The sequence below is a fragment of the Schistocerca cancellata genome, chromosome 4, assembly GCF_023864275.1.
Source record: "Schistocerca cancellata isolate TAMUIC-IGC-003103 chromosome 4, iqSchCanc2.1, whole genome shotgun sequence".
Lineage (NCBI taxonomy): Eukaryota > Metazoa > Arthropoda > Insecta > Orthoptera > Acrididae > Schistocerca > Schistocerca cancellata.
The window spans coordinates 610,436,851-610,461,232 of record NC_064629.1 but is presented as its reverse complement, the minus strand read 5'-3'; the positions used below and the strand labels follow the sequence as shown (position 1 = coordinate 610,461,232).

The 24,382-nt window shown below is 43.7% G+C and overlaps 1 protein-coding gene and 1 non-coding gene across 5 annotated transcripts in view; one reads left to right on the top strand and one right to left on the bottom strand.

Annotated features, from left to right (window-relative positions):
- Positions 1-24,382, bottom strand: part of LOC126185203 (protein O-linked-mannose beta-1,2-N-acetylglucosaminyltransferase 1-like) — an 842,885-nt gene that overhangs the window by 259,646 nt on the left and 558,857 nt on the right. The window lies entirely within an intron of this gene.
- Trnap-cgg (transfer RNA proline (anticodon CGG)) lies at positions 23,548-23,622 on the top strand. Its single transcript has one exon. It is a non-coding gene; the product is annotated as a tRNA-Pro (tRNA).

The window sequence follows — 24,382 nt, the reverse complement described above, 5'->3', positions numbered from 1 at the left end:
CACTGTTTTTGGAAATTCAACTCCCAGGGGAGTGACATAGGTGACGAAAATTTTTAATAAAGTACTTCGTTATATTAAAAAAAGCTAAATCTTTGAAAATTGATACTTCACTTCTCGGTTAGATATTAAGAAATGTATGTTAGGGGATGAAAGTTTCTATGGAAATATCACCACAAGAACGCAAAAGTTTCTATGGAAATATCACTACAAGAACGTAAAAGGCATTATTAATAGAAACATTTGACTGCAGCTATCAGAATCGCTTCTTGGTCAGACGACCGTGCTTCTATGTTCTTAATTAGTGTGAAAAGTTTAGAAGGTGTTGCAATTTGTGAACAAAATAAAAATTCGGTTAAAGAAAGAAAAATCTGATCAGACCGTACAACCTATTCGAGCGAAACAGCAGGCGCTAAGAGAGTTTTAGTATAAGACAATTGTAACAGTGGAATTAATTTCATGAATGTAACACTGACCTTCAAGAGAAAAGTGCCTGTTTAAAGTTCATTTCTTTATTCACTACTTATGTATTTTGTATCTCTTAACTAGGACGAAATTTCCTCATTTTTCCTCTATCGCGAAATAAGAAGATATTATCAGCGTTGATCAATGTCGCTCCAGCTTCATAATACACAGAAAGGTAAATATCAAAATGTTTTTCTTAACGTCAACATATTGGCTATTGATTCACGCCCATTCAGCCATTCAGTAACGGAAAGATGATACAACAGTGTATTGAAGGCGATTTTCTTGTCAGTTACGACGATACGAACGTAAGGCCAACACAAAACCCACTCCTCGAGCAGAGAAAATCTCCGACTTGGCCAGGAAGCGAACCCGTGCCCCGTCCGGTTAGCAATCTGCTGCGCTGACCCCACAGCTACCGAGGAGAGCTATGAAAATGTTGGTTATCTGCTTCCGTTATCGACAGCGTTCAGTATGCAGCCTCAAAAATACATTTCACTTTTATGGCATTCCATTAAAAAGAAACAATTTCCTAATACTGTAATACGTCACTGGAGTGCATATCTTTCAGTTATGTAAGCTATTTCACAATAGTGAAGAAAAGGCAAGCACTTAGCCTTGTTCAGGTGGGGTCCTAGTTTCAACTTTGCGCCCGCATCTCGTGGTCGTGCGGTAGCGTTCTCGCTTCCCACGCCCGGGTTCCCGGGTTCGATTCCCGGCGGGGTCAGGGATTTTCTCTGCCTCGTGATGGCTGGGTGTTGTGTGCTGTCCTTAGGTTAGTTAGGTTTAAGTAGTTCTAAGTTCTAGGGGACTGATGACCATAGATGTTAAGTCCCATAGTGCTCAGAGCCATTTGAACCATTTCAACTTTGCTCGTGTGTTTATCTACTCTGTTTCAGTCATTGCACTGTGTGTCATGGTGATGGTACAAAGCAGGCAACCCAGCATTCACCAAGATGAGATTTTGCTACGAATGATGACAAACATATGTAAGAGAGAGGACATCATTTATTACACCTCTGTAGATTTATCTAACATACTCTGATGTCGGTGAGTTAAAGAAAATAACAAGAAAGTAGTAAATTGAGGAAAAAATGACACAGAAGATACAGGATGGATTATAATAATTTATCTAAGCTATCAGTACACTAATAAGCAATATTCACCCTATATTCACTGATTTTCGGAAAGACGACACGATATTTTTGCTAAGCAACACAGATAAAAAAAACAAATGCTAACAAAAGAAAATGAAGGCTGGGGTTTAACGTTACTCTGTCTTATCGACGAGGATAAATGCACACAGATGTGCAACTTTTTACTGTTGATAATTGTTCGAAATGTTTTTTCTCCTTACTTTACAGGTTGCAATGCTTCTCCAACATGCCAAGTCGCAATATACGAAGTGTTACTGATACGTACATTGCATTATGACAAGGGTAGCATGCTACACAGCCAGTTTCTAACGATCGAAAGGAAGGAAGGAAGGAAGGAAGGTCATTAGATGTCCGTTAGATGACAGACGACGCTAGAATTTAGCATCGGATTTAGAAGAAGGGGTTTTAAGAGCGGCCATGGGAATGAAAACAGTATTTATTTATTCAAATATGTTCCTCTGTCTGACGTTAAATATTTAAAAAGTACGACTTTATTTTTATCGATTACCATTTTTAGTTAAGCCTTATACATCAGAGTGTATCTTGACAAGAATACAGAACTGTTGCTTGATCTGTAGGAAACAGTGTACTTGAAACTTGACTGAGCGTTGTGTTGCGTGGCGGATGGAGTACGTCGATAGTTCATAGCTTGTTGTTGCGGTTCTGTCTATAGGCCGATCGCTTTTAATCACTCGACTGGAACGCGTTGATCATGCGAGGGCGCCATTCATGGCTGGGATTAAAACCAGCAATAACCTACAGGAGACTACATCTAGTAGTGTTTCAAGCACAAAGATGCATTTACCGCGTGACGGATGACAGAAGACTGCAGTAAACATAGTCATCGATCACCTTCCATGTGTCAAAACAGAACTGTAACTTAAGTTCCTAAACGCCGTGATCAGGCAATCAAACAATGATAAAATTATATCAAAATACAACTACTGAAAGAAAACTAGACGATATGGGACACACATACGCTACAATGCTTCCTACACCGTTTAAGCAAACATTCTAATGAAGCTTTTACACAGAAAGTTTCGTCGAATAACGCATTAGGATGACGAAGCAGTGCACATTTTTGATGATATCCAGAAAGCATCCAAAAGCTCCTCTACGCTGATGTCCTAAAAACTGCGATATATGTAAAGTGATTAAAGCCCTTTTATTAAAGTAAACAATGGCAAGACGTCTCCTCCTCTCGAAAACCCACACAATGGAGGGGAGGGGGGGGCATCAGTACTGAGGGAGAGACGTCTATGAAGAATCCAAACAACCCTCCTATTACGCCCAGAAGAGCTTCATGATGGTTAACATGATTTATATCTATAACGGAAGCAGGTAGAGTCACTATCTATTTTTAAAACATACGTATTTCGTAGATTAGCACAATGTTTCATTTGTGCAGTAGCTGGGAATAGACAAGTTGAATTTTAAATTTAATTACGTTAATTTAATAGACTATGATCATAACCATTAATCCTAGCAAGTAATCTGGGAAGAATATGAAGCTTTTGTCAGCCACGGTTGATTTCAATTCTTTTCTCATTGCGCGATTCGCATTTGTATTCCTTCGTGAGGGTACAGATATGCACAGTTTTATAATTGATCCACGCAGCGTTTATACGAGGGCTGTTCAGTAACGAACGATAATAATTTTTTATGGTCATAATTTCTCGCGCTAAAATTTAATCTTATGATATTCTGTTACCTTGATGTTCAACAAACACGTCGTAGTAGTTTCATTGTTGGAACTCCTGTGAGAGGCAGGCACATTTTCAGTATCGCCTACCGCTGCAATGAAGGTAATACACGAGGAATAATATGTGGCTTTGAAATTCTGCTTTCGTCTCAACAAATCTTCAGTCGAGGCCTATACAATGTTACAGGCGGCCTATGGAGAGTCTATTCTTCCCTACAGCACAGCTCGAAGGTGGTTTAAAATGTTTAAAGAGGGGAGACAATTATTTTCAAAGGAAGGTGGACCCGGTGCTCCAGTTACTGCTCTTACGGAAGAAGACATCAACAGTGCTGCTGTCATTGTGAGAGAGTAATTTTAGTTATCAGTAATTGCTATTTTTTGGTATTTCAAATGGTTCAAATGGCTCTGAGCACTATGGGACTTAACAGCTGTGGTCATCAGTCCCCTAGAACTTAGAACTACTTAAACCTAACTAACCTAAGGACATCACACACATCCATACCCGAGGCAGGATTCGAACGTGCGACCGTAGCAGTCGCACGGTTCCGGACTGCGCGCCTAGAACCGCGAGACCACCGCGGCTTTTCGGTATTTGTTTGGTCTCGGTTATAACAGGTGTTATTTATTTTTTGCTAGTAACCGACCGAAATATCAATTAGCAATAGCAGTAGTGCTAAAATTTTTAGTTTTTTAAATACACATTTTTTTAAAAGGAGTAATTTTTATTTGCAAAATTTGCGTTGGTTTAAAATATCTTCATTATAGGAAATGGAGAAAGCGATTAGTGCTATTGTAATAAGAATGCCAGCAGAAATGAGCAACGTCCGCAGCTCGTGGTCGTACGGTAGCGTTCTCGCTTCTCACGCCCGGGTTCCCGGGTTCGATTCCCGGCGGGGTCAGGGATTTTCTCTGCCTCGTGATGACTGGGTGTTGTGTGATGTCCTTAGGTTAGCTAGGTTTAAGTAGTTCTAAGTTCTAGGGGACTGATGACCATAGATGTTAAGTCCCATAGTGCTCAGAGCCATTTTTTTTAGAAATGAGCAACAAGCAAATTGCATAAGAATCGGTACAGCACTGCTGAGACAATAATGTCTCTGTTGCCGTGTATCGTGGCTTAAGTATGCCCCCACCTGACTTATGCGGTAGTTTCTCACGGTCGTCGCCGGACATCCGTTGTATTGCAGAATGGCACCATCCCTAGTCTGCAAATATTTTTACGAAGCCACCCAGCAGTGAAGTACAATGCTTCGTTTGCTTTAAAGGATTAAAGATTTGTGTGCCATTTCTGTGAAATAATAGGAGGAAGGAAATTATGGTAACAATAATAAATTAAAAATTTAACAACAATTCATTCATAGTATATAACAAAAACAGAAAGTAGCTAAGCCGCTGCCTATGTCTCCACAATATACCTTTACAGCTTGTAGCCCTTGAGAACGGACCAATTAACACGAAAATAAAGTCCTTCAATTTCAGTTTTCACCCTTTAGCACTGACTATTCGTAATGACCATCTAGTATTACGATCCCCTATTACAACATGATTTTAGCAGAGTTTATAAAATATGGAATCAAGAGAAGAACACTGGTGATTTTTTGTATTTTTCAACCACTTATCACTTTTCGAGAAAAGCAGGGAACGGTGTCAAAAATGTTCAATCTTTGTTCGCTTTCTAAGTTTATTACAGAAAATAATAGGAAACAGGTTATATTGAATGGATTTGACAGTCATGTTAAACTGGTGTGGAAGAAAACGGATACAACCGAAAACAAGTCGTTTCAGTGACAACCAAAATCCCTAGCCGTAACACGAAAAAGTGGCTTCCTTTCTGTGTAGGCGTTTACCACCACATTGTGTCAGTATTTGTCAGCACTACAACTGTATTTAATGAGTCGTGCAGACTCTGTCTTCTATAAGTGAAGGAGCTGAACACCCTTTCTTAATGGAGCTGTGGGTTAGCCTGTGCAACGGTAGTCGGAGAAGCCCAGTGCCAGCTTTGGCGAAGAGCAGCCATTATCGTCGCTTTCTGCCAGTCGAACTTTTCAAGTAAAAGGCCAGCGGACAGCAATAGACGTCCGCCGTGAATGATGATAAGTGGATGGTGAGGCGCCTAGTGCTAGAGGAACAGGTGTTCTACTAGGCGGCTGCTCCTCTAGCCGGTGCCTGTGAGCGAGGAGCGGGCACGTTCAGTCCGCTTGTGGGAGATTGAGACGACTTGGTCCCCAGCGCCTCTTGCTCCCCATATCTGCACTTTTAAGATATTACATAACTTGTTAAGCCCTTCTCCGCGAAACGACCTCGGCCGCCTTGTCAGCACCCACTTCGCCGTTTATTTTTCTTCAGAATTAATGTTCGCACTAACTTGCGGGCAGTCTTCAGCAAAGAAACACGCGAAAAAAGAGTGCTGCGCTTATTTCTGTGGCATCTCCCTCTCTCTCTCTCTCTCTCTCTCTCTCTCTCTCTCACTCACTCACTCACTCACTCACTCACACACACAGTCACACATGCGGGCGCGCTTCAATGAGGTGTGTGTGTGTGGGGGGGGTGGGGGGGGGTGTAGGCGTTTTCAGTCCGGAAGAGGCAAGATGCCATGGGAGTATTCAAGATTTATTAACCCAAAACCCGCCTTCTTAACAGTACGTAAGATGGAGGCAAAACAGAGTTTAACTTACCGTCGACCGTCATCAAAGACGAAGCACAAGTGCAGTTTCGAAAAAGATAGTGGTGAGTGGTGGTGGAGGGGAGGGGGGGGGGGGGGAGGAAGATATCGGTCGTTGGCTTGTTGAAGAAATTTATTGCGGCGTTCAACTTACACTTACATGTTTTAGAGAACACGAGAGGAAGCTATAAGGATGGAAGGATGAGAATTTTTGATAAACGTCATTTATTCCACTGGGGGAAAAACAGACTAATTATCTCCTCGTAACATTCTTAGACCGAAATTTTCGTTTGCTGTGAAATGATCTTCATGAGAGTGTTTCTTCAGTGATTAGAAATCTGAATGTTCCACTAGTAGAGACTCGATTTGTGAGCAAAAATTGCGATGTTTGCAATCCAAATCCCCAAATACACTCCAAGAGAAAAAATAGAAAAAAGAAATGACGCACCACGAAGGAAATATCTGAATGCGACGAAAAATGGTAGATGTGATGTACATGCTCAGAGAAACAAATGACTACAATTTCAGAGAAACAGGATGCTTTATTCAAGAGAAAAGGCTTCACAAACTGAACAAGTCAATAACGCGTTGGTCCACCTCAGGCCCTTGTGCAAGCAGTTATTCGGCTTCGCACTGACTGGCAGAGTTGTTGGATGCGCTCCTGGTGGATATCGTGCCAAATTCTGTCCACTTGGCGCGTTAGATCGTCAAAATCCCGCGCTGATTGGAGGGCCCTGCCCATAATGCTCCAAATGTTCTCAACTGGGGAGAGATCCAACACCCTTGCCAGCAAAGATAGGGTTTGGAAAACAGTAAGAACTCTCGCCGTGTGCGGGAGGCTATTATCTAGCTGAAATGTAAGCCCTGGATGGCTTCCATTAAGGGCAACAAAACGGGGAGTAGAATATCGTCGACGTACCGCTGTGTTGTAAGGGTGCTGCGGATGACAACCAAATGGGTCCTGCTGTAAAAAGAAATGGCACGCCAGACCATCACTCCTCGTTGGCAGGCCAAATGGTCAGGTTGGTATCCCACCGCTGTCCGGGGCGTCTCCAGACACGTCTTCGCTGGTGGTCGAAGCCTGGGATCTTAGTGACTGAAGTAGAATGGTCTTCAGTGATGAGTCCCGCTTCGAATTCAGCCCCGAGGACCAGCGAAGACGTATCTGGAGAGCCCCAGACACCAGTGGGATACCAACCTTTCTGTCACCCGTCATAAGCCACAACAACCAGAACCGAGGGTCTGAGGTGCTATTTCATTTCATAGCAAGACCCCTTTGGCTGTCATCCACCGCACCCTTACAGCCCATTGGACAGAATTTGGCAAGATATCTCTCAAGAAGACGTCCAACAACCATCTATCACTCGTTACCATGCCGGATAATTGCTTGCGTACGGTTCAGAAGTGGACCAGTGCCTTACTGACTTGCTCAGTTTGTGAAAATCCTTCTGTTGAATAAATCATCCAGTTTTTCTGACGTTTTAATCATTTGTTTGTCTGTACATGTAAGCCACATCTAACAATTTCCGTCCCATTTAGATTATTCTTTAGTGGTGCGGCGTGCTTTTGTGTTAGAGTGCATTTTAAATATATGGAAACAGTTTATAGCGGAGAAGGATAATTGGAGGTGGAGGATGCTTTTGGGCTACCTCAGTTAGCGAAACTCACCTCTCTCTTCTGCATAACCATTCTGGCTCTTATGCCGTTCTTACAAATTTGTAATAGACATGACTTCCACCGTAAAAATCGACTAGCTCAGTTTTAGTTGCACCTGCCAGATCTTCCACAACTTTCCTGTTTCTTTTGCCCGTATTTGTGTTTGGACACCTAAGGCTTCATTCAGATGAATCACAGGATCATAGATGCCCGAAAATCAGAATGAAATCCCAGCATAAATTCGTCCATGTGTTCCTTCGATGTAGAGACTTGAAATGTGGTTTGAGTCCGTATTTCCTTTTGTTACAGCTTTGAATCTTGTAGACACAGTAGGGGACAGACTGAGAAAGGTTTGCTGTGAGATGGGATTCCACTTTTCAAGAAGAGTTGAAATAGGAGTAAACAAGACTTTGTAGTTTGATGTGAAATGTCATTTTGAAATATCCCATATATGTTCTGGACAGGCCTGTCCATTGCAGATACTGTTAAGTGCTGTAAAGTCAGATCGCTGCAAACAATGTAGCATGATGCGCTGGCCCTTCATGTAGATACAACAAAACTCTGTCATTAATTAGAACCCGAAAGGTGTGATTCATTTCCATGGGTATCCGTTGCATATCTAAGTATTTGGCTACCAAGGAGGGGAGAAATGGGGCCTAGAGTTCCTTATCACAAGTGTTCTCGCCGTTTTCATAGATTAAATTCCAAATCTCTCCGCAGTGTCTCATGAAGCGAGGGCATGTGACTTTACTGATGGTGATTCGTCCATCGGATCGGGAAGTTAAGCTCGACAGCCCCGTTGGTGCTATTAGTGATGAGTAGGCATATACTGGCACCGTGTTTCACCCTCTCTCTTCCCTTCATTCACAACAATGCAAACCAAACACTATACAGTACTAGTACTCATCACTGCCATCCACACGAGACAGATACAGACTTGACACTTTATAACGGGCCTAAGGAAGGCAATGGCATACCACCTCCATTAGGATCTTGTGTAGAACCGCAGAGCAGGATACCTGTATCTTCTCGCCGGCCTGAACATAGTCTACTTCTCCTGAATAATACCAAGGAGACTCCCGGCTTAGCATCTCCGTACAACAGACATATCACCATTAATAATATCCCATGCACTAAACATATACGACTTTGTGGAAGTATCTGAGAATTCACCCAAGACATTTCAGCACGGTCTGTTGATAGATATCTGTACGCCGCAACCACTTCTCCCATTCTCGGTCCCTAATACAACCACGAAAATTTCTTCCACTACCGTGATACAATCCATCTAGTACTATGTGAAGCACTAACACATTAAAATATTTTAACTATCGTGGCAACGGAGGCTGGTTAGTACGATATGGATTCAAATTCTAAGGTTTCCGATTTTTTTTTCCTCTCAGAACTGGGAGCACACAGAAAGGTTCGGTTTGGCTGAAAATGCGCAACCCTCTTTGTGTGTGCCTGACACAGATGGTAACGATGTTCGACACACCCAACTGTGGCGGATGACACGAGAGTGAAGAGAGTTTTTGATACTAGAAACGGTGACGTTTCCATTACAAGTACAGTGAGTAATCATTCGTTTGCTTCACTTTTGTGGTGCGTCACCCACTGAAAATCATCGCCAGTTGAGTGAGACGTGTGGTGATGGGGTCATGAATGTGAAGAATGTGCATTCGCTGGTGTGACAGTTCAAAGAAGAGCGAACGCCGAACGTCCTGTAACAGTCAACCACAACTTTCCCTGTCTCTCGCCAGCCAGTCAGACAGCATAGCCGCGTGAGCGGTAACACTTGGCTTGGAGGATCGCCAAATGGCAATACAGTGACGGGTTGGAGCTACCAAGATGTTTTGAAGAAAAAGCTCCTACCAGCATTACGAGAGTCATGACCGGAAATTGTTACACGTGTGTTCTTTCACCAAGATAACGCAGCTGCGCATCGGGCCAAAGCGACGCTGGACTTCCTTCGAGAAAAAAAAAAAAAAACAACTTTGGAGTAGTTTCTCATGTTCCTCACACACATTACCCGACTCCTACCGATTTCTGGCTATTGCCAACGATGAAAGATCCACTAAATGGTCACACTTTATACAGTCGTGCCACGAGAGCATCAACAGTTTTTCTGTTGTAAGAACACACTCCCACGATGTCAACGTTGTGAAATGTGTGTGTAGCTGCATGGAGATTGCGATGAGAAATGACAGTAATTTCAAATTTTGTGTTTGTGACTATTTAGTGGAAAAGAAATTCGCAGACCTTAGAAATTAAAAGCACCTCATTTCAGTGGTGTTAATCGATCTTTCAACTAATTTCCCGTCTTGAAGGTGATCAGTTCCGAAACTCTGCATCTTATCTATTAGTAACAACACACTCGCTAGGGTTAAACAGTTCTGACCTTCTCCCTTATTTACTATGCCTCAGAAAGATTCCAGTACATTCTGCAAGCAAAGGAGGTACCGTCTGCATGCAAAAACCGACAATTTCGCTCTGATGCAATACGAGCAGTGGCGTTCTATGGGGATTCAGGATTGCAGCTGTACAGACAGACTTTAGTTGTTCTCTCGTACTAACTGCAATTTGCATTAATCGTCGGGGAAACGTGCGCGGAGGTTTCCTCGTCATTGAGTTTCGTAATGGCTGTAGTGTGTGCACCGCTAACGGGAAGTAGAAATGCGGCGCCGGAGTGCTCACGACGCGAGAATTCCGTCGTTTGTGTGCGCTGCGGCTCGCATTGTTGCAGGACTGAAATTCCGCTGCGCCATGGCTGGCGAGGGGGCGGAGCGGAGGGCTGTCCGCAGACTTGGCCGGCACTTTTCTGCTTCCGCCGGTGATGTCGTACCCACCCTGCGACCCGGGACAGATTTCTTTCTTCTCCTTCAGCGTTAATTAGCTTCACTTAGAGCCGGCCGCCGTGCGAATTTTCTCCTCCATGTCTGCCTGCCATATACCACCTCCCCCAATTGCCAACGATAAAGCGTTGTTCCTAGGGTTTCTCCTCCGGTCTGTTCTCCTTTCCTCTAGCTGTAGAATTTCTAACAGACACATTTTTAGACATTGTCTGACCCTGCTTTTGCTGCAACTGAATATACTGTGAGCGATCTGGTGACGCTGTGTTGTTCTACATGTGTAGACCGGTGTGTTCATCTCTTCCAGATGCTCAGTCCGAGTTTCAGCTCCGTAGAGCCATCACGTAATTTTTGAGAGTGCCATCAGTAAAGTTGTGTTTTTGTTGAGTGTTACGAAAATGTAACAGCGGAATTTAGAGCAATTTTATGCCATCTAGTTTCGTGTTCTACGAGTGTGATCTTTGCAAAGTTGAAACAGGCCTTTGGCGAACATTCCTTATCAAGAGGACAAGTTTTTCGCAGGCAAAGTCATTTTTGGAGGGCCTAGAACACGTTGAAGATGAACCTCGCTCTGTGAGACCTTCAGCTTCGAAAAACGACGGAAACGACGTATGTATACGTGTTATTGTGAGAGTATTCCTCCAGGGCAAACTGTCAATCAAGAGCTTTACAAATAAGTCCTTGAAAGTCTCAGGATGAAGACGAATCGAGTGAGACTGGACATTGCAGACAAGTGGACGCTGCGTCATGACACCGTCCTATATCACACACTCACTTCCATCATGGAATTTTTTATCTCAAAAGGCATTCCTGTTGTTCCACAGTCCCCCTAATCACCTGATCTGAGTTATTGTGATTTTTTTCTTTTCCCGAAATTGAAAAATGCCTTAAAAGGACGTCATTTTGGGACTCTGGAGAACATCCAAAATAACGTGACTGACATTTTAAAGGCCCTGTCAATTGAAGCCTTTCAGCGCTGCCACCAAGACTGGGAACAACGATTCGGTTGATATATAATTGCCGAAGGGGACAATACTGTTGTCTGAAAATAAAATAAAATAAAAAATGTAGATAAATAAAAAAAGTAGATAAACAAAAAAATCAGACTCATTTATTTTCTCACATACCTCGTAGTTTCTGTCTCTGGCTCATGTGGCTTCTACTGGTATTATAGCTTATTACTTCATTTCTAGTGTCTCTCAGCGTATGCAATATTCAAATAACTTACGGGAATGCACTCGGGTGATGTCTTTGACAGCCGGCGGTATTTTGACAGGTGACAAACCTGTCATTTTCAAGGCAAAACTGCAGAAAAAAGCGTTCGTGTCTCACACTGTTTATTTCTAAGGAGAAGAAATGTATCACTGCTCTTACTTGATGCAGTTTTACAGTTTTACTTAAAAACGACGGGATGGTCACCTGTCGAAATATCGGACGTTGTCGATTATGTCACCCGGCTGCATTCCCGTAAGCTATTTGTTCACTTCATTTCTCACTTTACCCAATCACGCCTATCTTGCGTTTCTTTCTCTCGTATTACACTTCACTGTCGTCCGGCCACCGGTAGTCTGACCACTGCATTGAAAACTTTACCTCTGGGCCCTTCTGGCGATCGTGTGTAGTAAAACGTTTTCCTCATGCTCCTCCTCCTTCTTTATTATTTATAACATCCTGGAACCTTAAAAGGTGACCGAACAGAGGTATTCTGCCAACAGACAACGGAAATTATTTATTTGCACTAAGGAGAAATGTCACAGAGTTACATGCATCAGCGATTAGGGACACACTAATCACGGAAAACTTGTTACTACAGGAACAGACAGAATCCGTGAATTGTCATGCGATTTTGTAGCTTACAGCAAATACTTTTTTTAGAACATGGCTACCAGACGTCATCTGAGAGATTATGATCGTGGGAGGGCAAATAGGAGGCAAAGTGTTACCTTTTCGAACGCAACAGGAGTGGCAAGAAGTGTTATTTCTCCACTGAACAGTAATAGCTAAGAGTGATCTTCCTGGAGGTCATGGAAAGTACAGTGGGTGGACAAATGTATGGAAACACTTTTGTTGTTGTTGTTCTGGTCTTCAGTCCTGAGACTGGTTTGATGCAGCTCTCCATGCTGCTCTATTCTGTGCAAGCTGCTTCATCTCCCAGTACGTACTGCAACCTACATCCTTCTGAATCTGCTTAGTGTATTCATCTCTTGGTCTCCCTCTACGATTTTTATCCTCGACGCTGTCCTCCAATACTAAATTGGTGATCCCTTGATGCCTCAGAACATGTCCTACCAACCGATCCCTTCTTCTAGTCAAGTTGTGCCACAAACTCCTCCTCTCTCCAGTTCTATTCAATACCTCCTCATTATTTATGTGATCTACCCATCTAATCTTCAGCAGTATTCTGTAGCACCACATTTCGAAAGCTTCTATTCTCTTCTTATCCAAACTATTTATCGTCCACGTTTCACTTATGGCTACACTCCATACAAATACTTTCAGAAACGACTTCCTGACACTTAAATCAATACTCGATGTTAACAAATTTCTCTTCTTCAGAAACGCTTTCCTTGCCATTGCCAGTCTACATTTTATATCCTCTCTACTTCGGCCATCATCAGTTATTTTGCTCCCCAAATAGCAAAACTCCTCCAGTCGTCTTGTAATACATAAATGCGGGTCTTGTATTGTTTTCAAGGGCCTCTCATACCATTCTTCCTGCAAAATAGTGCCAAATTCCGGAATGATGGTGGAGGCGGATAGCGATCACGCAAGCTTCTCTCCAAAGGAGAGGAGATCACAAAGACTCAATGGTATTGAGGTCTAGTGACTGTGGTGGCCAGGGGAGATGGAACAATTCATCCTCGACCCCACAACACCAGTCCTGGACGATGCGATTTTTTATCGTGTTAGGACACAACACCACCGTTAGGCAATAAACTCTGTACCATGGTATGGACCAGATCAGTGAAAATGGTCGCATAATCCTTGGCGAATATGCAAGCTTGAAGAGTAATCATGGGGCCCACGGAATACCACAATATGGCTACCCATATCATCATCGAACCACCGCCATGCTTCCGTCTTGGGACGTCAACTTGGGCAGAAGTTGGAAACTGCGTGGAAAAAAATTAAATAAATAAAAATAAAACTGATCCGACCAGGCGGCTGAGGTGGCCGGCGGGTCTAGGCCCTTCAGTTCGGAACCGCGAGACTGCAACGGTCGCAGGTTCGAATCCTGCCTCGGGCATGGATGTGTGTGATGTCCTTAGGTTAGTTAGGTTAAAGTAGTTCTAAGTTCTAGGGGACTGATGGCCTCAGGTGTCAAGTCCCATAGTGCTCAGAGCTATTTGAACCATTTGATCCGACCAAATTACTTTCTTCCATTGGTCCACAGTGCAGGTATTATGGCTTCGGCAGCATGTTTTCCGGTTACGGGCATTTGCATCACTTATGATGTTCAAGATAGACACGAAGCCCACGCCTACTACAGTAGTACAAGTTTATATGCCAACTAGCTCTGCAGATGACGAAGAAATTGAAGAAATGTATGATGAGATAAAAGAAATTATTCAGATAGTGAAGGGAGACGAAAATTTAATAGTCATGGGTGACTGGAATTCGAGTGTAGGAAAAGGGAGAGAAGGAAACGTAGTAGGTGAATATGGATTGGGGCTAAGAAATGAAAGAGGAAGCCGCCTGGTAGAATTTTGCACAGAGCACAACTTAATTATAGCTAACACTTGGTTTAAGAATCATGATAGAAGGTTGTATACATGGAAGAACCCTGGAGATACTAAAAGGTATCAGATAGATTATATAATGGTAAGACAGAGATTTAGGAACCAGGTTTTAAATTGTAAGACATTTCCAGGGGCAGATGTGGACTCTGACCACAATCTATTGGTTATGACCTGTAGATTAAAACTGAAGAAACTGCAAAAAGGTGGGAATTTAAGGAGATGGGACCTGGGTAAACTGAAAGAACCAGAGGTTGTACAGAGTTTTAGGGAGAGCATAAGGGAACAATTGACAGGAATGGGGGAAAGAAATACAATAGAAGAAGAATGGGTAGCTTTGAGGGATGAAGTAGTGAAGGCAGCGGAGGATCAAGTAGGTAAAAAGACCAGGGCTCTTAGAAATCCTTGGGTAACAGAAGAAATATTGAATTTAATTGATGAAAGGAGAAAATATAAGAATGCAGTTAATGAAGCAGGCAAAAAGGAATACAAACGTCTCAAAAATGAGATCGACAGGAAGTGCAAAATGGCTAAGCAGGGATGGCTAGAGGACAAATGTAAGGATGTAGAGGCTTATCTCACTAGGGGTAAGATAGATACTGCCTACAGGAAAATTAAAGAGACCTTTGGAGATAAGAGAAACACTTGTATGAACATCAAGAGCTCAGATGGAAACCCAGTTCTAAGCAAAGAAGGGAAAGCAGAAAGGTGGAAGGAGTATATAGAGGGTCTATACAAGGGCGATGTACTTGAGGACAATATTATGGAAATGGAAGAGGATGTAGATGAAGATGAAATGGGAGATACGATACTGCGTGAGGAGTTTGACAGAGCACTGAAAGACCTGAGTCGAAACAAGGCCCCCGGAGTAGACAACATTCCATTGGAACTACTGACGGCCTTGGGAGAGCCAGTCCTGACAAAACTCTACCATCTGGTGAGCATGATGTATGAAACAGGCGAAATACCCTCAGACTTCAAGAAGAATATAATAATTCCAATCCCAAAGAAAGCAGGTGTTGACAGATGTGAAAATTACCGTACAATCAGTTTAATAAGCCACAGCTGCAAAATACTAACACGAATTCTTTACAGACGAATGGAAAAACTAGTAGAAGCCGACCTCGGGGAAGATCAGTTTGGATTCCGTAGAAATACTGGAACACGTGAGGCAATACTGACCTTACGACTTATCTTAGAAGAAAGATCAAGGAAAGGCAAACCTACGTTTCTAGCATTTGTAGACTTAGAGAAAGCTTTTGACAATTTTGACTGGAATACTCTCTTTCAAATTCTAAAGGTGGCAGGGGTAAAATACAGGGAGCGAAAGGCTATTTACAATTTGTACAGAAACCAGATGGCAGTTATAAGAGTCGAGGGACATGAAAGGGAAGCAGTGGTTGGGAAGGGAGTAAGACAGGGTTGTAGCCTCTCCCCGATGTTATTCAATCTGTATATTGAGCAAGCAGTAAAGGAAACAAAAGAAAAATTCAGAGTAAGTATTAAAATCCATGGAGAAGAAATAAAAACCTTGGGGTTTGCGATGACATTGTAATTCTGTCAGAGACAGCAAAGGACCTGGAAGAGCAGTTGAACGGAATGGACAGTGTCTTGAAAGGAGGATATAAGACGAACATCAACAAAAGCAAAACGAGGATAATGGAATGTAGCCGAATTAAGTCGGGTGATGCTGAGTAAATTAGATTAGGAAATGAGACACTTAAAGTAGTAAAGGAGTTTTGCTATTTGGGGAGCAAAATAACTGATGATGGTCGAAGTAGAGAGGATATAAAATGTAGACTGGCAATGGCAAGGAAAGCGTTTCTGAAGAAGAGAAATTTGTTAACATCGAGTATAGATTTAAGTGTCAGGAAGTCATTTCTGAAAGTATTTGTATGGAGTGTAGCCATGTATGGAAGTGAAACATGGATGGTAAATAGTTTGGCCAAGAAGAGAATAGAAGCTTTCGAAATGTGGTGCTACAGAAGAATGCTGAAGATTAGTTGGGTAGATCACATAACTAATGAGGAAGTATTGAATAGGATTGGGGAGAAGAGAAGTTTGTGGCATAACTTGACCAGAAGAAGGGATCGGTTGGTAGGACATGTTCTGAGGCATCAAGGGATCGCCAATTTAATATTGGAGGGCAGCGTGGAGGGTAAAAATCGTAGGGGGAGACCAAGAGATGAATACACTAAGCAGATTCAGAAGGATGTAGGTTGCAGTAGGTACTGGGAGATGAAGAAGCTTGCACAGGATAGAGTAGCATGGAGAGCTGCATCAAACCAGTCTCAGGACTGAAGACCACAACAACAACAACATGATGTTCAAATGTGTGTGAAATCTTATGGGACTTGACTGCTAAGGTCATCAGTCCCTAAGCTTACACACTACATAACCTAAATTATCCTAAGGACAAACACACACACCCATGCCCGAGGGAGGACTCGAACCTCCGCCGGGATCAGCCGCACAGTCCATGATTGCAGCGCCTTTAGACCGCTCGGCTAATACCGCGCGGCATCACTTATGAGTAGTTTTACAATTCCAGCTCGCCCTGAAATTTCCTACTTCTGGAACTCTCTTCGTATTTCTCTGGTGCCGAGAGGTTTAGAGAGTGCGATACTCAGTTCTGCAGTGACTTTTGCAGCTGTTGTTCAAATGGCTCTAAGCACTATAGGAGCCGGCCGCTGTGGCCGAGCGGTTCTAGGCGCTTCAGTCTGGAACCGCGCGACCGCTACGGTCGCAGGTTCGAATCCTGCCTCGGGCATGGATGTGTGTGGTGTGCTTATGTTAGTTAGGTTTAAGTAGTTCTAAGTTCCAGTGGACTGATGACCTCAGATGTTAAGTCCCATAGTGCTCAGAGCCATTTGAACCAAGCACTATAGGACTTAACATCTGAGGTCATCAGTCCCCTACATTTAGAACTACTTAAACCTAACTTAACCTAAGGACATCACACACATCCATGCCTGAGGCAGGATTCGAGCCTGCGACCGTAGCAGCAGTGCGGTTCCGGACTGAAGTGCCTAGAACCGCTAGGCGACAGCGGTCGGCGCAGCTGTTGTACCCTTATATTCCGTAACAACACTATTCAGTGTCCGTCTGTCACGAATACTCGAGACACGCTTTCATCCCCTTGCTACGAATGGAAAACATTGCTACGGTGCCGTTCGTTGGCAAATATAAGTACAACAGCGAAACCTGCAGGCTTGGCTAGCACCTAAATTTATATTCAAGCATGCATTTCTCACGGGGTTTTGTCCAACCCCTATATGCAACTAACAAGAACAATATCTCATTTAGCCCAGGTTACGATAAGAAGTGGTCGAAAAAAATTACTTGTGAGTTTGCTAGTCATGCTGGATATAATGTTTCCTCCAGAACCATTTACAGGTTCCACGACGGCTATCTAAACTCTAACTGTATCAAATTGCAGTCACACATCCAGGAACACGATATTTTCAGGGTAAATCTGATTCAGCGCAACGAGCAATTCTGGACAACAGTAAACCAACAGTATATATATTAACATAGTGATAGAGGAACATGACAGCTACGATGGACGTGGGTTCGTGGCCAACGGAGATAGCATTACTGCAAAAACACATCATCACACCTTCGCAGCCGTGTTGGTCACAGGGGAACGTGATTGTGCCGAGAGGTTGGGCTACGCAATGGCCACTGGCTTCAATTTCATGGACAATAACGTATATTCCCACGGGACTGAGACAGTGTGGAGGAGGACATCGAGTGGCCTACATTTTCGGAGGACCTGGACCTGAATGCCATAGACTATAGAGCACGCGTGAGACACCCTGGGGATGCGAGGCCGCCGCCTCGGGCCGCTCTGGGACCTGACAATTGCATTCTCGGAGAAATGAGGCAATATGCCCACACAGCTCGCGTACAGCCAGCGGGACGACTGTCAGACAGATGCAACTCGTGCCCTACTCGTCGCCGTGTACATATTCTTAATGATTTGTTGGTGCGCATTGACTACTGTCAACTCATGTCATCGCTCGATACTGCACTGACTGCATTTTTCTCTCTTTTTTTGTAGTCTTGTAGCAGTCAATGGTAGGAAATTCTTAGGGTATCATGTGAATAACGTCTGAATGTTATCTGTATGTTAATGTCATATTTTGGTAACCCGACGTCCATGTTAACAGAGAAGTACAGCGCCTTATTTTTAGTACTTGTGTAATTCGAGTATCAAAACTCGCTAGTTGCCTGGATATCAACTCTATCTTTACATATAATTTGGTAGCCCAGTTCACTATGTGTGAGATTACTAGTCCAAACGCTCGGTAACATCCCAATAGTCATCACAGAAGTTGTTTTGTGAGATTTTGTAAAAATTTTACCATTTGATTTTGCTTTGTTTATTTACAAAATGCTCGATTACACCTTTTTGTAATACTACAAGTATGTACTGTGTATATGTGGAGCGTAGTGTGTTTGTTTGTGGTGTATGATGATGAGAGAAGTTAGAGGGTGAGACCTGGTGCCGGCCCATAGTCTACTCCTGGCGAATAGCACCATCAACAGTGTCACACGCCGTCACTCCATAAGACACTGAGGAAACATACAGACACTAAGTCTGGTGACCAGGAACTTCACGCCACCACCTCTCCGCCCCTTTCCGACGAAATTCTGACAGTGAAAAATCTTTACGCCACCAGGATTCGAACCAGGTTATCCTCCATATCCAGCGCCCCGCAGAAGCGTGCGTTAGCAACCTCAGCCACGGAGGATAGCAGGCACTGGTAAAAAAACATTTGTGTAAAAAATACCAGGTTTCATATTGGAGCGAATTCTACTTTACATTGTGGTTCTACAAGGTTAAGCAAATCATATCCAAAAGAGCAATGCCTAGTGCAGCAATATGGGGTTAAATTCCAACTCTGGGTTGTTGACAGCTTCATTAATTCTTATTCCTTCAGTCTGAAACAGGTTGCTGCTTTATTCAAGACTGTTTAAAGCTTCGTTCTTTATGTATCTACAAAGTACCACGTTAAATGCTCCCAGCTGGGTCGGAGATTTTCTCCGCTCAGGGACTGGGTGTTGTGTTGACATCATCATCATTTCATCTCCATCGACATGCAAGTCGCCGAAGTGGCGTCAATTCGAAAGACTTGCACCAGGTGAACGGTCTTGCCACACGGCATTTACCACGTTAAATGCTAATATCATTCCCTAGAATTCTTGAGGTACCCCTACTTTCGCAGGAAAGGAAGCTGCTTTCGCAGCTGTACAACAACTGGTGATTTTCAGATAGTTCCACATCTCCTGTACCAGGTGTGCTTAGTTTCCTTCTGCCAGCTTTCAGCCTAAACAATCCCAACATTTCCGGTCTTAAGCATTTTTGGAAGGTGACTATCAACAGCCGTCGAGTAACGCCTAAAATGCATGTTTGACCATCAGCCGCTTTTATTTTAAACCCAAATATCCATCGGTTTCAGTCATGGACCAACTTTACGGGTAAGGGTTAAAACGGTTTAAGTAAGAACATCACATTTGTCATTACTTATATAATGTGTAGAGCATGTCATGAATATCAATATACGACACAGGACATTTAGAAGCAAACATACCGATAACAAGTGTACACAGAGCAGTACTTCTCTTCACTACGGCTTCTCTTCAGTACTGCTCGGTGTACACTTGTGATTGGTATGTTTGCTTCCAAAAGTCCTGTGTCGTATACTGATATTCATGACCTGCTCTATACATTATTTAAGTAATGACAAATGTAATGCTGTGGTTTAAGCAATTTTAACCCTTATCCGTGAAGATGGTCCATGACAAACTGGTCGATATTTGGGTTTAAAATAAAAGCGGCTGATGGCCAAACATGCATTTTATATACTTCCAGTCTTGAAATACGCTCATACGTCTTCTCAATATCAATATCTCAATCAAGACTATACTTACGCCCACTTTGTTCTTACGTATTTCTCGACTGGGTGCGTCAGTTAGGAAGGTGGAGATGAACTTTTTACCTCGAAGCTCCAGTACTTCTTGTACTGGAAAGACCACATTTTCTTTATTGATTACATGTGACGCCACCATTCCCTGCTTGCTGTCTTCGCCATCTTTGCATAATCCGAACCATGTACCTTATTCCCTTCAAATTTCGTCACCATTTCTATCCATTTCAAGTCAACCTCTAACCTTCTTTTTGACTGATAACTGTGGATACAACAGTCTCTAGGAATATTCGTCCCTAAACACTCTGTACATTCATTATGAGCAGTCGATTACCTCTTTAACCCAGGTGGAGGCACTACTCATTTATTTGCTGGAAGAAATACTTTTACTTGTTGCTATTACTGTGGTCTTCATTCCGGAGACTGGTTTGATGCAGCTTTCCACTCTTGTCCATGCTGTGCACGCCTCTTCAGCTCTGCTTAACAGCTGCAATCAAGCCTTAGGTTCCCTCTGCAACGGCCTCCTCGTCCCCCCCCCCCCCCCCTGTCCCACCTCCAACGAAACACGCACACTTCCCTCCATTATCAAACTGGCAATTCCTATGTCTCAGGAAGTGTTCTATCAACAGATCCCTTAGTTTAGTCAGACTGTTACTTACGTCAAAGAAATACGCATCTTAGAGACTTTCGCTTACACTTCTGTAATCATTTAGAAAGCTCGAAAAAACACGTAATAAGTCATGCAGCTGGCGTGTAAGTAGACGGCCGCGCAGTGATTGGAGATCTTGCGTGAGCTGGTGGCGCCACGATTTGCCTGACGAAAGCTGCGCAGCCATTAAGGTCCGACCTGTGGCCACAGTAGACTTGCGTGGGTCGCGGAACATTTCCTGCGCCCTTATCTGCACAAATCCTGTGGGACTTTGTCAAGTAGTTGAGCAGCATTATGCGCTTGTATAGCTCTCGTTATGTACTTCCCGCAGCGCGTCAAATGCACACTAAATGTTGTTACTGTGTTGCCTAACTGCTGGGATTCAGAAGCCCCTACAAGCTCTCTGCAGTTGTTCCACTAACTGCTAATAGACGTACAGTAACGATTCCGACTTAAGAGAGGAAAAGGAAATTTCCACCAATATTTACAGATTCACAAAATACCTAAAAATACGATTTGCAATTATTACATTTTGGTAAAGAAAATTGGGTAAATGTCTGGCTGGTTCTCAAGTTTTGCTTGAGATTATCAGTTGCTTAGATTTTCCTTCACTCGCAGATTAGGCAAGTTTCTATTCCTTGCCCAGCATTTGAAACTGAACTCTGTTACGCTGTTTTGCAAGTCGACATGGAACATTATATTCACGACATGGTTTATATAACGATAAGCCAAAACATTATGACCACTGCCAACCGCGACGCCGGATGTCGTCTTATGACATTGCGGGCACATGACGCAGTAAGAAAAGTATGTGAGCGAAGGAGACCCGGACGAGGGATCACCCTAGCGAAGATATTGGCAGCAAATGGGGAAATCCATTGAGATAAGCGACTTCGACAGAAGGCAGGTTATTATTGCGCAGAGCCTCTGAACGGGTATCTCGAAAACGGCGAAGCTGGTCGAATGTTCATGTGCTACTGTCGTGAGCACCTACGGAAAGAGTTAGAGGGACAATGAAACTACCACTAGACGCTAAATGGTTGGACGTCCACGACTCTTCACAGCACATGGGTTTCAGAGGCTTATTTGCTCTGTAAAGTAGGATAGATGGTGTGATTTGTGGCACCTCTTCCGAAAGAGAACAATGCTGGTGCATGCACAAATATTTCGGAGCATACCGTCCATCGTACATTGTTGAACGTGCAGCTCCGTGCAGACCACCCCTTCGTATCCACATGTTGACCCATCGACATCGTCAATTACCATTGCAGTGGACACGGAAGCGGCGGCATTCGACCGTCGATCAATAGTAACGTGTCGACTCTTCGGGAGAATCACTTTTTTCTACACTAGGTCAATGATCGTCTCCACAAACGTCGTCATCGAGTTGAACGGCGGCTCGAAACGTGCGATGCACCACGGACGCAGGCTGGTGGGAGCTGTATTCTGCTACGGCAGACATTCTCCTGCTCTTGCATGGGACTTGTGGTAGTAATCGAAGACACGCTGACAGCTGCGGATCACCTGCATCCCTTCACGTTTGATGTCTTGCCCGACGGCGATGTCATCTTTCAGCAGTATAATTGTTCGTGTCTCGGAGACAGAGCAGTGCTACAGTGGTTTTAGGAGCATTATAGTCTCGACGACCAAATTCGCCTGACGTAAATTCTATAGAACCTACCAAGGTCGCTACTGGGCGCCAGCACCGCGTACCAAAATCAGCGGTACATTATTTGCGCAAATTACATGACCTGTGCGTAGAAATATAATGCCACATATCTCCACAAACCTACCAACAACCTGTAGGATCAAAAAAATCGCTCTGAGCACTATGGGACTCAACATCTTAGGTCATAAGTCCCCTAGAACTTAGAACTACTTAAACCTAACTAACCTAAGGACATCACACACACCCATGCCCGAGGCAGGATTCGAACCTGCGACCGTAGCAGTCTCGCGGTTCCGGACTGCAGCGCCAGAACCGCTAGACCACCGCGGCCGGCCCTGTAGGATCCCTGACACGCAAAATAAGTGATGTATATCGTTCCAAAGACGGACAAACAAGCTATTAAGCATGTGGTCATTATATTGTGACTCATCGCTCTAAGAGTGATAGGCTGCTCTTCAAAGATCGTCGAGCGAGATTATGCAGTCGTCAAGATACTCAATCCGTAATCGGGAAAAAGTTTTTCCGTGATTCCTCTATATACCTTCAGCTAAAGCCAGTTTTATTTCTTCAGGAAGGTCGTTGGTCCTTTCCTGCCACGTTCCTGATCCAATGACCACATTGTGACTGGGCGCTAAACCATAATCTTCCTGAATGAGATTTTCACTCTGCAGCGGAGTGTGCGCTGATATGAAACTTCCTGGCAGATTAAAACTGTGTGCCCGACCGAGACTCGAACTCGGGACCTTTGCCTTTCGCGGGCAAGTGCTCTACCAACTGAGCTACCGAAGCACGACTCACGCCCGGTCTCACAGCTTTACTTCTGCCCGAGTTCGAGTCTCGGTCGGGCACACAGTTTCAATCTGCCAGGAAGTTTCATATCAGCGCACACTCCGCTGCAGAGTGAAAATCTCATTCTGGAAACATCCCCCAGGCTGTGGCTAAGCCATGTCTCCGCAATATCCTTTCTTTCAGGAGTGCTAGTTCTGCAAGGTTCGCAGGAGAGCTTCTGTAAAGTTTGGAAGGTAGGAGACGAGATACTGGCAGAAGTAAAGCTGTGAGACCGGGCGTGAGTCGTGCTTCGGTAGCTCAGTTGGTAGAGCACTTGCCCGCGGAAGGCAAAGGTCCCGAGTTCGAGTCTCGGTCGGGCACACAGTTTTAATCTGCCAGAAAGTTTCATAATCTTCCTTTCTTTAAAAAATTACGGTTCAAAATACACACAAAAAACCTGAAAGACACAGTATTTAACTCCATAAGGCTGTTTACAAACTATGCTGCTGTAAATAGAGGGGTCAAGTTGATCCAAAGTTGTAGTGAAATGCAGGAAGACTTTAAGATGTTCGCCGGCAGCGGTGGTCTCGCGGTTCTAGGCGCGCAGTCCGGAACCGCGCGACTGCTACGGTCGCAGATTCGGATCCTGCCTCGGGCATGGATGTGTGTGATGTCCTTAGGTTAGTTTGGTTTAAGTAGTTCTAAGTTCTAGGGGACTGATGACCGCAGCTGTTAAGTCCCATAGTGCTCAGAGCCATTTGAACCATTTGAACTTTAAGATGTTCAGTACTTGATGTTAAGACTAGTAGCTAAGCCTGTAAAAAAATAATGTAACGCAATGCCCATATAAATGCGATAAATCTGGATATAGTTTGCTGTGCATGATTTTTCACAAGTACCTCCAGGGTCTCAGAATAGGTCTGGTTGGTTGATTGGGTGATTTGCGGGAGGGTACCAAAAAGCTTGGTTATCGGTCCCATTGGATTAGGGAAGGATGAGGAAGAATGTCGGCCATGTCCTTTCAAAGGAACCATCCCGGCATTTGCCTGAAGCGATTCAGGGAAATCAAGGAAAACCTAAATCTGGATGACCGGACGCGGGTTTGAACCGTCGTCCTCCAGAATGCGAGTCCAGTGTTCAG